The sequence below is a fragment of the Bos mutus genome, chromosome 5 (assembly GCF_027580195.1).
Source record: "Bos mutus isolate GX-2022 chromosome 5, NWIPB_WYAK_1.1, whole genome shotgun sequence".
Lineage (NCBI taxonomy): Eukaryota > Metazoa > Chordata > Mammalia > Artiodactyla > Bovidae > Bos > Bos mutus.
In genome coordinates, this window is record NC_091621.1 from 11912583 (window position 1) to 11926939 (window position 14357).

The window sequence follows — 14357 nt, forward strand, 5'->3', positions numbered from 1 at the left end:
TTACCAAAGGAGAAAAAAAGGCACTCTGCCTTTGAGAACCCCAAATGGATACAGCTAAGAAGTAATATAGATTTGCCCTGGACATAGGAGCATAGGGTTATGAAAAGATTGTAACCAGTAGATTAAGCATTTATTGGAATGGAAGTCAGGCTAGATGAATGAGTCTTTTGGTGGCAGGGTATTTCTGATAGGGGACCATTGATATAGAAGAGAAGGGCACAGGGGCTCTATGTTGCTTGAATTCTAGTTTTAGCCAGGGAGAAAAGATAGAGGTGTTGGTACTGCTGAAACATTTGTGAGGTAAAATGAAACAGTAAGTATAACAATTTGAGTGATAAAGGCTTTCCACACTTAGAGGCCAGCTACCAGTATGTCTCTTCCCTAGGGCTCTTGGTGGAGCCAGCAGGTAGAAATGGCAGGGCTATGTCTTCCCTCTTATGTTCCATCAGTGAGGAAATAGAGTGCAATAAACCCAGATTGAGTGAAAGAACAATTGAGCACAGTTGGAGAAGTAGAAGTTAGTCCTTAGAAAGTTTTCTTTTCACTCTTAAAAGATAGCTTTTATCCTTATATATTCAGTGTACAAATTTTAGAGAATATTGACTAGTAAAAAGAATTGTTTTTATTAATTACACTACCATTAATCAGAGCATTGGGAGAAGGCAATGGCACCCCACTCCAGTACTGTTGCCTGGAAAATCCCATGGATGGAGAAGCCTGGTAGGCTGCAGTCCATGGGGTCACTAAGAGTCAGACACAACTGAGCGACTTCACTTTCACTTTCCACTTTCATGCATTGGAGAAGGAAATGGCAACCCACTCCAGTGTTCTTGCTTGGAGAATCCCATGGACGGAGAAGCCTGGTAGGCTGCAGTCCATGGCGTCGCACAGAGTTGGACACGACTGAAGCGATACAGCAACAGCAAATCAGAGCATTGATTGCCACTTTGAGTATATTTTACTTGTAATTATTTCACCCTCTCCCAGAGTTTGCTCAAACTCATGTCTGTTGAGTTGGTGATGCCATCCAACCATCTCATCCTATTTATCTCTGAAAACATTTGCCAATATGATAAAAGTGGTATTTCCTTGTCTTAATTTGCATTCATTGATTATTACTGAGGTTGATTTTCAAGTGTTTAAAATGATTTTTATAATGTATGTTGGTCATTTATATTATTCTCAATTGATTTTGTGTCCTTCGCCCATTTTTCTATTGGACTGTTCATCTTTTTATTGATTTGTAGGAACTATTTATATATTATCATTGTCACATTATAAGCGATTCCTTAATTCTTTAAAATCTCTTTTGTTCTTAGTTAATTGTAGTTTATTTTAATAGGAAGAGTGACTGTGTACTTCTAGGCCTTCCTCCTTCAGTTTTTCATATTGTTGACAGAAACGAGTGTCCGGCTTGCTAAGAAAGCAGCTTCAGTTGCTTGGTAGCAGCCCAAATTAGCAGAAAGCTTAGAATCTTCAGAGGTTCCCCCTGGTGATTATATGGTATGCTCTTCTGAGTCACCAAATCATTAATCTTTATCTAGGGACAGTGTTTTCAGTGTACCAAAGTCTTCCTTTGTTTATATTTTCAGACGAGGGCATGTTTCAGAGTTCAGATTATCCTTAGGAACTGACATGTTTCTTTTGGAATAAAGGCCAGGATAAATATAAATTTTTAAATATGGTGGTTTGGCTGACTCCATTCAGTGTAGACTTTTGCCAGAAGTAAGAATAATTTACTTAAGCACCAGACAGGTGCTACTGGTTCTCTCCATGTAGAAACTGTAAGAAATATTAGTCAATCCGTTCCAACACTGTAATTCAAGCACCCAGTTTTCCACAGGTGCTTTGTTTTCAGAATTTTGACAGTCATAAACATTTGCCAGTGTGTTTTACTAACTTCCCTACATTTCCCCTGGCATTTTAAAGCCATTTAAATTTTTTATTGGACTATAGTTGATTTACAATGTTGTGTTACTTTCTATGACATAGCAAAGTGAATCAACTATAGACAGACACTTATCCACTCTTGTCTTAGATTCTTTTCCCATATAGGTCATTACAAGGTAGAATAGAGTTCCCTAAAGCATTTTTTTCTAAAGTATTTTTTGATGTGGACCATTTTCAAAGGCTTTATTGAATTTGTTACAGCATTGCTTTTGTTTTATGTTTGAGTGTTTTGACCTAGAGGCATGTGGGATCTTAGCTCCCTGACCAGGGATTGAACCCACACCCCTTGCATTGGAAGGCAAAGTCTTAACCACTGGACTGCCAGGGAAGTCCCTCCCTAAAGCATTTTAAAGCAAACCTCTGACCCCATTTTATTTCACCTGTAAATACTTTAGTATGTATCTCTAGGCCTTCCCACATGGCACAGTGGTAAAGAATCTGCCTGTAAAACAAAAGGCAGAGGAGACTGAGGTTTGATCCCTGGGTCAGGAAGAGCCCCTGGAGGAGGAAGTGGCAACCCACTCCAACATTCTTGCCTGGAGAATGCCATGGACAGAGGAGCCTGGTGGGCTACAGTCCATGGGATCGCAGACACAGACTCGACTGTGCGGGCAGGCCATACGCATCTCTAACTGCTTAGAATCTTTCCAAACACCAGCTAATATTATCAAACTGAACACAAATAATAATTTTGTATCATCTATTTCTCAGTTACATTAAATTTCTTCTGATTTTGTCAAAGATGTTGCTTTACATTGATTTGTTTGATTCAGAATCCAGAAAAGGTCTACTCATTGGATGCGACTGTTATATCTCTTAAGACTCTTTTATTATAAAGCAGCTCCCCTCCCTGCTTTCTTTCACACTATTGATTTGTGGGAGAAACTGGGTCATTTGTCTTTAAAAGGTCCCAGTTTTTGGATTTTGCCTTTTTCAAAGCTACGTCCTCTCTTCCTTGTAGTTAGAACTAGAGGGTTGGTTAGACTGAGGTTCAATCAATATTCCTAGGCAAGACTTTCATAGGTGATAGGTGTACTTCCCATTGCATTATATTATGAGGTGCCTCAGGTCTGATTGTCCCATCTTTAATGATGTTTTGATTGATTAGTGAGTTCAGATGTTGTCAACATAGTCTCTCCATTATTAAGTTCCCCACCAACATTTCACCTAATAGTTTTGGCATTCATTGATGTATGTTGTCTAGATCCATCATTTCATTAAGAGTAGAAAAGTGCTGATTTTTAATCTTACTATTTCTTCTGCAGTTACTATCTGGAATCATTTTTAAAAGCATTTTTTAATCAGCAATTTGGTTGTATAGAAATGCAATTCATATAGGAAAGGCAAGACATATGCTTCCTTCTTTCCTATTGTTTATTAAATTTTAGTAGTGAGTTAGTGGCCTTAGCAACTCCTAATAGAGTTCAATTAGTTTTTTTTTTCCCCCAATATCATTATGAGCTCTTGGACTTTTCCATTTTTGATGTATTTCAATCCATTGTCATAATTATTCTTTTTGATGTTCAAATTGTCCCATCTTAGGCCAGACAGAGCCCCTCAGTTTGACTCTTGTATCCTTTAGACATGATTCTGTTAGTCTTTGCTACTGTGTATACACACACACACACACACATATATGTATGAAAGTGAAAGTGTTAGTTACTCAGTTGTGTCCAACTCTTTGTGACCCCAGGGACCTGCCAGGCTCCTCTGTCCATGGGATCCTTCAGGCATTTCCAGCATTGCAGGTGGATTCTTTACCATCTGAGCTAACAAGGAAACCCTATATATATAATATATATAGTATATATATAAAATATACATATATTTTAATTTTATTGAAGTATAGTTGATTTACAATGTCAAGTTCTTCTATACAGCAAAGTGACTCAGTTACACACACACACACACACACACACATATATGTTCTTTTACATATTATTTTCTATTATGGTTTATCACAGGATATTGAGTATAATTTCCCAGGCTATACAGTAGGACCTTGCTGTTTATCCATTCTGTATATAGTAGTTTGCATCTGCTAAATCCCAAACTTCCAATCTTTCCTTCCTTACTCCCCCTCCCACTTTGGAATCACAAATCTGTTCTCTGTGTCTGTGAGTTTCATGTATGTGTTCGTTTGTGTTATATTTTAGACTTCACATATAAGTGATATCATTTATCACTTTTCTCTTTCTGACTTGCTTCAGAAAGTATGATAATCTAGACAATCTAGCTAGTATGATAATCTCTAGGTCCATCCATGTTGCTACAAATGGCATTATTTCATCCTTCTTCTCTGTAATTTATTTATTTTTAATTAGCTTCCCTGGTGGCTCAGACAGTGAAGAATCTGCCTTCAATACTGTAGAGCCAGGTTTGATCTCTGGTTCAGGAAGATCCCCTGGAGAAGGGAATGGCAACCCACTCCAGTATTCTTGCCTGGAGAATTCCATTGGCAGAGGAATCTGGTGGGCTACAGTCCATGGGGTTGCAAAGAGTTGGACAAGGTTGAGCAACCAAACTTTCACTTTCAGAGAATTGCTTTACAATATTGTGTTGATTTCTGCTGTACAGCAACATGAATCAGCCGTAAGTATACATACATCTCCTCCCTCTCGCATCTCCATCCCACCCCTCTAGGTTGTCATGATTGAATAATATTCCATGGGGTATATATAACACATCTTTATCCATTCATCTGTTGATGAACATTTAGATTGTTTCCATGTCTTGGTTACTGTGAATAGTTCTGCTATGAACACAGGAGTGCATGCATCTTTTTGAATTATAGTTTTGTTTGGGTATATGCCCAGGAGTTGGACTGCTGGATAGCTTGTATATTTTTAGCACAGTAGCCTCACTCCACCCAGCCAACACTCCCTAAAGCAAGAATTGAAGTTCCTCTACCTCACTGAGTCTGGACTCTTTAGAAGGCACATTAAGCTTCACTATCTTTAGAATTTAATTCTTCTCAGACTCAAATGTTACACTGAAAAACAAATTCAGGTACCAAACAGGCACTCAATCAATGTGTATCATTATATTAAATTCTGTTCTGTAGAGCCACATATTTCACATGCTAATGTAAACAATGTGTGGACCCAGGATAATTTAGCTCATTTTCATGAACATCTCTAAGCCCACACATATTGTTGTATCTTTATGAAAGAGCTTAAACACACATCTATCAAGCTTAAAAATATCTTTGTACAGTTGTTTCTGTCATTTGGTTTATGAGCATTCTCCTCACAGTGCTTTGCTTATCTAAATTTTACAAGATGAAAGGTTGATGCTGAGAGAAGCCTTTGGACAGATTCGTTACCTTAGCAACCTTGCCCCAGACTTCCTTGGCCTTGACCCAGCTACAAAGTCGTTCACTGGCTAACAAGATGCTCTTAATGACAGCTGGCTAGAACTTAGGTCCAGTGATAAAAATGACTTCTAATCTGGATAGTAACCTTTGGAGGAATATTATCTTTATCAGATTTCCCAAAGAATCCAAATACTAAATGTAGTTCCACTAATAACTATATTCATAAGGCCATCATGCTTAAGTACTTCTGGGGAGGCATTAGTAACAGGAAATTATTTCAGAATAATTGCTAACCTTGCCGCAGAAAGTAGAACCTGGCTGCCCAGTGATTTTCTGTTGGTCACCATCATTAGATGCCACTGTCCTGCAATATTATAAAATTGTTTGTATAAAGGAAATATTGTCACTGCCCCATTAGTTCCAACATTCAGTCATGTTGGGGACATCTGAATGCCTTTTGGAGGTTCAAATTACATATACAGATTTGTTAGTTAGGTGGTTTCAGTACTGAAAAAAAATTTAATTTTTACCTCAGCGAAGACCTTAGATGATCATAAGAATGTTTATATAGCTGCTAATTCTAGAAATCTGTGTATGAATAAAATTACAATTAAGTAATTACTAACTTAATTATTCACCACCTATTGAGTACTTTGAGTTTTAAGTCCATCATAACTCACAGATTTCCCGGCACGCACCCAGATGATTACAGCACTTGTTTACAGCTGATACCTCTTATGATTAATCAGTGTCCATGCTGTGTCATTGACAAAAATTTGAAAATGGAGTCTTTACACAATGAAACATTGGATTCAAGATTGAGCTTTATTTCTAAGACACTTATTTAGATGCTTTTGCCCTGATTCAACAAATCTTATTTTGTAACTGAACCAAAGATCCATCATTAAAAAAAGAATCTAGAAGTGTAGGCAGACTTTCATAGTTATAGTGCAAAAAAAGGAAATGTTTTTACATATCTTTAAGAGAAATTATAGATATTATAAGCTTCTCTTCAGTATATATTAAGGAAACTATGTGCTTAGGAGACTTTGGGTGGTTTAGATTTTTATCAGTGGTGCAAGTTAGATCCTGTTATGTACTGTTCAAGTTAGATCCTGCTATGAACTGAATGTTTGTGTCCCCTCAACATTCATGGGTAGAAATGCTAACCCCAGTGTGATGGTATTAGGAGGTGGGGCCTTTGGAAGGTTGTTGGGTTTAGATGAGGTCATGAGGATGGAACCCCTGTGATAGGATTAGTGCCCTTATAGAAAAGGACAAGACACCAGAGCTTTGTCTCTCCATCAGGTGAATTTACAGTGAGAAGGGAGCCAGGAAGAGTGCCATCTGCAAGAACTGAATTTGCGGGCACCTTGAACGTGTACTTCCCAGCCTCTGGTACTGTGAGAAATAAATGTCTGTTGTTTAAGTCACCCAGTCTACGGTATTTTGTTATAGCAACCCAAGCTGACTGAGATCCAGAAATTTACATATCTTTAGTTTAGGTCAGTACCTCTCTCCATCAGAAGTCATTCCACTGCATTACTTACTTCTGGTTAAGCACACATTTGTGAAGCCCTCGCATGTGCCACTGTGCTAAGAACTTGGTTTCTGTAATGAGTCACAGGCCTTATCCTGGCAGAAAACCTAATCCAACAGAAAAGATGAGTACATGAGCATAGCAAAGATGAGTAATAACATAAAAGGTTTTATTAAGAGTTAAAACAAGAAAAAATGGAAACTACATTCTTATTTTTTACAAAACTGTCAGAGGAAATATTGTATCTTATGTTGAACAGTATCCATGGAATAAAGGCAACAAAAATTATTTCATTAAATTTTTGTTGCTATCTAGAAGAATTGGCACATGTAACTTTTCTTAAAAGATGTGAATCATGTAATTAACTCATATTTCTCATTTTTTGAGTGTTAGGAAGCCCAGAGATAAAAACTCAAAGCTCAGTCTTGGGATAGTGAATAACTCCAGCCTAAGTGTTTATCTTCACCAATTGCAAGATCCACATGCCACCTTTGGAATTGTCCTTTGTCTTCATCGTTTTGGGGTACTGTAACAGAATACTGTAGACTGGGAGGTTTAAACAACAGACATTTATTTCTTGTAGTTCTGCAGGCTATGTGAAAGTCAGAGATCAGGGTGCCAACAGGGTCCAGTTCTTGGTGAAGATCCTTTTCCTGGTTGATAGGTGGCTGCCTTTTTGATGTATCCTCACATGGCAGGGAAAGAGAGAGAGAAAGAGAGAGAGAGAGAGAGAACAGTAGTCTTTTCCTCTTCTTTGTTGTCGTTTAGTTGCTAAGTTGTGTCTTACATTTTTGTGACCCCATGGACTGTAGTCCACCAGGCTCCTTTGTCCATGGGGTTTCCCAAGCAAGAACACTGGAGTGGGTTACCCTTTCCTACTCCAGTGTATCTTCCTGACCCAGGGGTAGAACCCGTGTCTCCTGCAAGACTCCTGCATTGCAGGCAGATTCTTTAGCACTGAGCCACCATCTCATTATCAGGGTTTTACCCTCATGACCTCATCTAGACCTACTGCTACTGCTACTACTAAGTCACTACAGTTGTGTCCGACTCTGCACGACCCCACCAGGCTCCCCCATCCCTGGGATTCTCCAAGAAAGAACACTGGAGTGGGTTGCCATTTCCTTCTCCAATGCATGAAAGTGAAAAGTGAAAGCGAAGTTGCTCAGTCGTGTCTGACTCTTAGTGACCCCATGGACTGCAGCCTACCAGGCTCCTCCATCCATGGGATTTTCCAGGCAAGAGTACTGGAGTGGGGTGCCATTGCCTTCCCCCATCTAGACCTAATCACCTCATAAAGTTTCTGCCTTCTAATACTATCTAATATTATATTGTTGATGGTTACACTTTCCATATGTGAATTGGGTTGGGGGACATAAACATCCAGTCCATAAGACACTTCCTTATCCAAAAAGAGGTTCAGAAACCCATCTTTAAAACTCAGTGATTCTGCCCCTCTGGGAACCTTCCTGAGAAATTTCCCTAATTTCTTACCAGGATGCCTTCACCTTCTCTTCTTTCTTTCTACTAACCTGTCTGTATCTGCCCAAGACATTTAAAGCATTTTCCCGTATGTAGCAGCTACAACCCCTAGTCCAGTATTTAGGTGGGCAAGAAATAAGACCCTTATTTTTGTTTGTCCTTATTGTGCCCAGCCCCTATTCTGCCAGGGTGGTACAAACTCAATATCAGTCAATATATTATCACTGCCTAGCTTCCAAGGGACTTCATACAACTCCAGGTTTAGAGAGTATTTGGTCTCTAATTTTATCTGTGCATAGAACAATCCATGGAGAGGTCTGTTGTTCTGTGGGGACATGGGTCTACACCTTTGCTGTTGAGATGTACCTGGTTCTTGTCCATTTAGCTTGTGCAGGCTGGTCACTTTGTTACCTAGGAACTTGTTTTGGCCAAAATAGTTAATTGTACTTTTCCCAAGCTGTGTTAGATATGTGAATCTCTGGAGGATGTCCACAGCCCATGTGCCTGTATTTACTCTGAACCCCTTTTCTCCTTTTAGAAAGATGGGCAAGGAAGAAGGCTGCTAGAAACATCTCCTGATGTCTAGTAACTTCCTTAGGCAAGCCTTTCTTCCTTCAGGAAGCTTTCCTCGTCTCTTCAACTCAAGCTTGTTGACTTGTTTTTCATTTTCCAACAAAACTCTGCAGCATATACCATTTATTTGCTGATCAATGTTCAGTGGTTTTCCCCTAATCTCATGCCAGGAAAAGTTATTTTCCCTTAAAAAGTTTGCTAATGTGGCTATATAGCCCATTAAATGAATTAATAAATTACATGAATCATGATTTGAATGGTTATGTCCATTTTCAAACAGGGTCCTAATTCCAAAATGCTTTACAAGATTGGAAATATTAATATGACTTTTGCAAGAATTAAAAAAATAAAAATTGTCTACTCTTCTGGAGTTTTATTATAAATTTGTTTACTGGCACTGCTTAATCTTATTTGCTTTATTAGATCATTTGTTACTGCTCTATGAGATTTCAATAAACTCTTTAATAAACAGCAAAACTTGAGAGAGTTCATCATTCCCTGTTCTCTCTCCACAAACACTTGTTAACCCCATCCTGCTATCACTTTTGTGCCAAACAGATCACCTAGACATTAGTTTATGATTTGTTTTTTTCTTTATGTAGGCAATAGACATTATGTGAAGAAACCAGTTATAATGCAATTCAACACAGTGCCACTAATCAAATTACTCTTTCCAAAGACAGCAGCTGGGAATATTTACTATAGAAGTATCTGTCTTTAGGATGATTTCTAAAATCAAATTGCTGTAAACATAACCAAGAATTATAAAGACTGTCTCTGTCAAGACCCTCTTGAGGAAGGAAAAGATAATTTTCCAGAAAAGAGAATTCTAGCCCTTTCTTAAGGCTAAATTATTCTTTAATTGTGTGGATGTGATATATTCTGGTCATAAACTATACCTGCCAAATGTGTCACTGGTCAGGTTAGGTATAATTTTGTCAGCCTTAAGCATTCACAAATTCACTTTGGGAATCCGTCTTAAGGCACCCCTGTTTATTACAATAGTGCTTCCCTCATAGCTCAGTTGGTAAAGAATCCACCTGCAATGCAGGAGACCCTGGTTCAATCTCTGGGTCCGGAAGATCTCCTGGAGAAGAGAAAGGCTACCTGTTCCAGTATTCTGGCCTGGAGAATTCCACGGACTATATAGTCCATGGGGTTGCAAAAAGAGTTGGACGCGACCTTCACTTTCACTTTCCTTTGATTTAGAAAAAGACTGTGGCACTTGGGAACAAATACAAAGGAAAAATGGACATCTTTGATTCCTTTTTTTTTCTTCTACATTTTGTATCCAAATGATCACCAAGTCCTCCTGATTTTACCTCCTAAAATATAGGTCCCGTTGCATCTTCTGTTGTCTTACTTAAGCTGACTTTCATCTTTTACTGGGATAACAGCAATGTAGCTTCCCAACTAGTCGCCCTACTTGGAGTTTGTCCCTCTCAAAGCCTGTATATCTCCTGTTCTAGGATGATGAACCTAGAACTCAATTCTGCCCATCTCATTCTCTTGCTTAGAACCTTTAAAGGCACCCCAAGTCTGAGTTCTGTAGTCTATACTACAAAGCTTTCAAAATTGTGTCCCAGCTGATCCTTCTTAGGACATATCCCTCCTGCAGACTTTGTGGCCTTGCAATTGTTCACCATCCACTCCAAGCTGGTTCTCACTTGCAGCTTTGTCTTGATGCATAAAAGCTATCAAGGTATGATGGATGGTTGGAACCTAAAACAGAGGAATACTATTGGTCCACGACTCTAGTCTCAAGCAGCAGCATGGTGTGGACAGAGCACTGGGTTTTTGCTCTTCACTTATACCTGGCAGCTGCATTTCTTATAGCCATATGGTCTTTTCACTTTGGGCAAGTATTCTGTCTTTTCATTGATTAAAATGAACATGCAGTTTAGCTTGTGTCTGGCACAAAGTAAAAATGTGGGAAATGTTAATTTCCTTTCTTTTCCTAAAATGCCATCAAATTCTTGAGTTTAAGAGAGCAGTCAATTTTGCTTACAAGTGCTGAAGACCAGTTACAGCTGGTTTCTTTTCTGGGGCTGCCTCACATGCCTGCAATTATGACAGAACATAGAAACAAGCATCTTGAAACTCACTCCATAGAAGATGAACAATGAAGTTTTTATTGTCTATGCGTAGTATGTTGATGGATTTTCCTACTGGATTTCTCCTAGAAGTGAGGTAATGCAGACCTGGATGTGTACTTTTTGAAGGAGGGCAGTGAAAGGGAAAAAACCAGAATTGTGTGGTATCTCTTGCAAGAGGATGACAAGCATGAACGAGAAAGTATGAAAGGTATGCGTGGCGGCATTCACGTATCTGACCTACTTACAAATTTTCCCTGTGGCTGGCTTTTTCAGGTCGAGAGTCTGAAAGGCTAATGAACTTGTGTCAATGGTTAAAAAACAGAAAATAAAGGGTGTCTGGCCAATGTCCTTAACTTCAAGCCAGGCATACTGATGAGAAAGTAAGAAGGAAGAGAAGCAGATGGAAGAATCAAGAGCAGATGCAAGTTATTTAAAAGTAATACAATAATTCAGCAGGAATGGAGTGGAAATTCAGCAACTTATTGGGTATGACATTTGGATAAATTAAACTGAACAGAACTAGGAAACACCAGATAGGAAAAGTAAAATGAGGGTGAAAGCTAGCAGATAAGGAAAGGAAAAGGAGTAAATGAAAAAAAGAGTTTAAGGCAAAGGCAAAGTCATTCACATTTTCCACATATGTTTAACATCCAGATTTTCATTTTTTTAAACAAAAAATTAATCATACATATTTGTAAATAACCAGTCATTTAATGCCAAATAAATAAAAAATGATCTGATTTACTGATTTTCCTCCTTGTTGCCTCTTTATGGCAAACTCACAGATATACATACACACACTTGCATACTCACATAAGGCATATTTAGGAATACACATGTATATGCGTCCAGTAATAGCCACACACGCACAGACACATGCATCACACGCATCACTTTCAATGTTTTTGTGAGATGAAATTTTCAGATTTAGTTTAGTTCATTGCAAAGGCGATAAAAACTTTACGAAATACACATATTCCCTTTTAGCAGAGATCTGCCTCTTATTTTAATTGCTCATTTTTGATCTGTAGATTCTCCAGGGGTTATAGGGCAGTAGGGGTAGAATTATGGATGGACTAAAGAGTTAGGCAAAACCGATGGGAAGCCAGACAGGTGAAAGATAAATCAAGCCAGAATGAGCTCCAAGAAAAGGGGACACATAAACAGCTAAATCCGAAACACAAAAATATCTATTAAGTAGAGATAGGAACAACTATTTTTCAAAATTTCTAATACTGATTGCTAATCTTTCTGCACGAGAATCATACTGTGGCCATTCTTACTGATTTATTAAATTGATATCTTGCTTTTAGACATTAAGGAGCATGGCTTGCTTCGTCTAAATCAACATTAAGAAACTTCGAGCGGAATTGTGAATTTCACTTACTAGTGAGTTGGTTTCAAGACAGAGACTGAGTTCATTTGTCAACCTTGGCTTTGCAGGGTAATATTCTTGCTCATGCCTTCAAAGTAAATTTGACTCAGCCTATTGGACATGGAAACAAGTTTCTAAATAAAGGAAACTGTTTTCTCTGCAATTCTGTGTTCGGCAAGTCACATTTTTATTTAGATGCCTGTGTAAATGTCATTATTTTTCACCTTCAAAGATATTATACCCTGAAGGCTGAAAAAATAATCAGGTCTTCATCCAGTGTTTCTCTTTCCTTTTTGTTTCTCCCCGTCCTTTGCACCTGTCTGCCTTTACCATTGCAGCGTAGCTATGATACTTTCCCTATTCATTTCCTCACTGTTGGGTCAGGCCTCAGTGTAGAAGCCTAGACAAAAACACAGAGATGACAATAAAAGCTCCCATGGGAATAAAACAAAAGGGGGAAAACATGAAAAGAACTTGAAAATAAAAGGATACAAAAGCATGGTGTATAAAGGATGCAGGAGTTGAGAAGATGATGGACTTAAGAAGAATGTGATAATGTCATTTTTTAAAAAGTGACATGTTTTCAATAAAAGTCATAGGGAATTGGATTCAAAAGGAAAAGCAAAAAGCGGAAAGGAGAATTCTTTTTGGAAAGTTTCTTCACCTAAGAGAAGGATTTTCAGGCAAACCTATTACATTTTGCCGCAATTGTGTAACAAAATTTATTACCAAAGACGGTGCACCGTAAAAATAAACAATAAGGGAAAGAAAATATAGTTCCTCTTTCGCCTATAAAGTGTGAGTTTGGAACTGGCCACAAACTCAGCTTTAGAGGATGCTGTATTTGTAAAGGATGCCAACCACTTAGAGACCTGAACCTGCTGTCTATTCCACAGAACAGAGCTGTCTATCCAGAGCAGTATAAAAAATGGACATGAACCTGTTTCTATAACAGCTGTGTGGGCTATGCAAAGTGAACCCCATTCTGCATTGTTTGAACTTGGGCAGGTTTTGAATCTATGAATTAGAGATGAGGACATTTTCTCTACGTACCTGGGGTGAGCCACACTGTGCATGTGATAGAATGTGGTTAACTGTAAAGAACCAGATGTATGCAAAGCAGTGCTATGTTACAATGCACCAGTGTCCACCAGGAATTCCAATTTTCGGACACTGGATAGTAAAAATGATGGTTATGAAAATCTGATGGTATTTGGTTCTGAGATGATAGCATCAGAACTGGAATGCTAAGATTTTTTGGTCATTGGATTCCATTCTCCCCCCAGATTAAGGGAACATGTATATAGTTCAAAATCCAATGTATACAAAAGGATAATTAGTGAAATATTTATCCCACCCACATACAAACACTTAATATGTCCTTTAAATATTATACATATAAAATAAAATATTCAGCAAGTGTCATGTTAATAAGTGTTTAGAATTTCTTAAGTTTTTTCTACTGTATGTAATATTGCATACGGCCCCTCTCATAACGTTTGTGGAGCTCAGGGAATTAATTCAAATGGAACCTCCACACAATGTGTCTAAATATTAAAAAGTTATAAATCACAAGCTATTAACTAAAATATATTCTATCCCTATTACTTTGATGAATAACATGAAATAGAAAAACATGAATAAAGTTATATTTCTTATATAACTGAAACTTGGCAAAATATAAAAACTGGAATTATTATTGCATGTGTCACAGTATTCTGGTGATACACTGATATTTGGATTGATAATAAAAATAAAAAATATGATTCATTTTCTATGTACTCTATATAATTTATTTTCTTCTTTCATTTTAGCAAAATTACTTAAGATATTTTAATCAAGATTATCAATAATAATATTGGTATTGAACATGTAATTCAAAGAGTAAAAAATTTAAATATGTTTGCATAAAAGTATAAATCAATAATATAAAATATAAATCAATTAGTACAAGTATAAAACATTTATTAAAATTAATTTTTATGTCTTTGAAAAGTTTTCTTTTAAAATAACCACTGAATGCAA